Here is a 2,500-nt window from a genome sequence, read left to right as displayed (position 1 = left end):
GCAAGGCTACGATAAGTTTTTTTTTGGTAAACCTCGACAGCCTAAGTAGTAAATAGGGAATTTTTTAAGTAAAATGTAAAATATAACACCTAGTCAGGGGGAGACGTAATGAGCCTTACCCCTCAAGAGATCAAGCATGGTACAAAAGCCATGAGAAGGAAAAGGGGAACAAGCAAGTAGAACTTATTGAATAAGCAATTCAAAACAAAAATCATGATATGCATACAAGTAATGCAAACCTACAAAACAAATTAAGAAAACCGAAAATTAGGCAACCCACAACTGTCCTTAATCAAAAGGGGCTGGATGTCAAGAGGAGGCATATCCCACCATGAAAGAGTAGGATGATTGAGACCCATGTTTGCCAATTTGTCAGCAACCTGATTTCCCTCGCGAAAAATATGAGTAACTTGCACCCTCATACGAGTTATTTTATCCAAACAGTTTAACCAACTATTTCTAAGGCTCCAAGGAGGATGATAGTCACGGTTGACAAGACTGCTAGCCACAGAAGGAGAATCACATTCAATCCATAAGTTCAACCAATTACGAGAGTAAGCAATATCAATAACATTAAGCACTGCCACTAGCTCTGCATAAAAAGCTGTATGAAGGCCTAAACTAACAGCAAAACACCTTGTTGAATGGACATCTGAGCTTGAAGATGTTCGGAAGATTGCACCACAAGCTGAGATTCCAGGATTGACTTTAGATAAGCCGTCAGAATTGGCTTTTACCCCCTATATAAAGGTCCAATTTTCGGAGCTTTTCTCCGAGAAAAAGGAAGCCCAAGATGAAGGAAAGTGTTCATATCACTCCCAAAATTTACATAACCTGGACAAAAAGAAGAAAAAATATGTGTATGGGCACCTGGAATTTATGTAAAGAGACCAAGGATCCTTGATGCTTTGCTTTATTACGAGTCCTCCAAATTTCATACAAAATAGAAAGACTTGTCACAATCCAAAGATTGTAAAGCTGTGACTTGAAAGGCTTCGACATAATGGACTGGCAAAGATCTTCAATAGAACCACTAGAAGGCAGCGTCGTTTGAAACAATGAGGCATGCCATTTCCAAAGCAGCTGAGTAAAAGAGCATGTAAGAAAAAGGTGCTGAATTGATTCAGAATGCTTGTTACATAAGAGACATATAGATGCTAAATATACTCCACGCCTCTGAATTTTATCATCAGTAGGGAGAATTTGGTGAAGAAGCCTCCATGCAAGAGTTGAATATTTAGGGGGAATAAAGTTGGCCCCAATAAGCTTACGGGAAGTTCTTTCTGAACTCTTCATAACAATTAGCCATTGATAAAAGCTTACCTTTCCACCCGCTTGGATTTAGCTCTATCTGCTAATGATTGAAGATATTCCCTTCTCGGGATGCCTTTCAAAATTGGAACACCAAGGCAAGGTATTCAATTTGAAAACTACCTTCTGAGAACCCCAACTTAAATTGAATTACATGTCTGGATAGCAACTTTTCCTTTTCCTACAAAGAATAAGCTTTTTTCTTTATTGACAATCTGACCCGACTGTTGACCATACAACTCTAAAAAATTATTAAGGTTGGTCAAAGTTGTAGAATCTCCCCCTACAAAAGATAAAAGCGTCATCAGCATATAATGTATGCGAGGGGACACCCTCTCGGAATTGAAGTAGGCTTAAGACTTCCTGAGTTGTAAAGGTTAGTCAATCCTTGAGCACTTCTTCAGCAAGGCAGAATAAGAGAGGGTTCCAAACCTTGCCTTACACCCCGATTACAAGAAAAGAAACCCTGTGGAGAGCCATTGACTAAGATGGGAGAGCTTGGCAGAATGAAGAATGGCTTTTATCCAAGTTTGTCGTGAAAACAAAATTTGTGGAGCACCATGCATAGGAAAGACCAGAAAAGAGTATCAAAGGCCTTATAGATATCAATCTTTAGGCCTAGATTACCAAAAAAATTCTTCTTATCCAACAAGTTGATATTTTCTGAAACAATGCCTATGCAATCATGGATTCTACGCCCTTTGATAAAAGCTACCTGATTCTGAGATACTATACGAGCAGCAATGTTGGCTAACCTGTCCGCTAAAATCTTGGGGATGATTTTAAAGACAAAGTTGGCCATAGCAATGGGGCGAAACTGAGAAACTGAATCTGCACCAACAACTTTTGGAATAAGAGTGATTAAATTAGAGTTCAAATTAGGTGGCAACCAACCTTCTTTGAAGAAAGCCTGAATACAAAGAACAACATCCCTACCAACAATATCCCAACATTTTTGGTAGAATAAACCAGAATATCCATCCGGACCAGGAGCGCTATTAGGGTTCAAGGAAAAAACTGCCTGCTTGATTTCAGAAGCTTTAGGAATGGCAATGAGAGTAGCATTTTCCTCAATAGAAACTAAGTTGGGAATCACGTCACACAAGGAAAAATCTGTTTGTAGGGGAAGAAAAAAATTGATTATATAAATAAACAGTATGCTCGACCACTGGATCCTCCACCAAAGTAC

General features: G+C 38.9%; 1 protein-coding gene across 1 annotated transcript in view; it reads left to right on the top strand.

Moving 5' to 3' along the window:
* The first annotated feature begins 1,716 nt into the window (after window positions 1–1,716).
* The window catches only part of LOC132254423 (NADH dehydrogenase [ubiquinone] iron-sulfur protein 3), a 4,212-nt gene continuing 3,428 nt past the window's right edge, over window positions 1,717–2,500 (top strand). Inside the window, exon 1 of the mRNA XM_059740025.1 lies at window positions 1,717–2,500. This exon is cut by the window's right edge and continues 3,428 nt beyond it. The gene's annotated coding sequence lies outside the window, so the exon portion shown is untranslated.

Source organism: Vitis vinifera, chromosome 10, assembly GCF_030704535.1.
Source record: "Vitis vinifera cultivar Pinot Noir 40024 chromosome 10, ASM3070453v1".
NCBI classification, from domain to species: domain Eukaryota; kingdom Viridiplantae; phylum Streptophyta; class Magnoliopsida; order Vitales; family Vitaceae; genus Vitis; species Vitis vinifera.
This window is presented reverse-complemented; position numbering and strand designations above follow the sequence as displayed.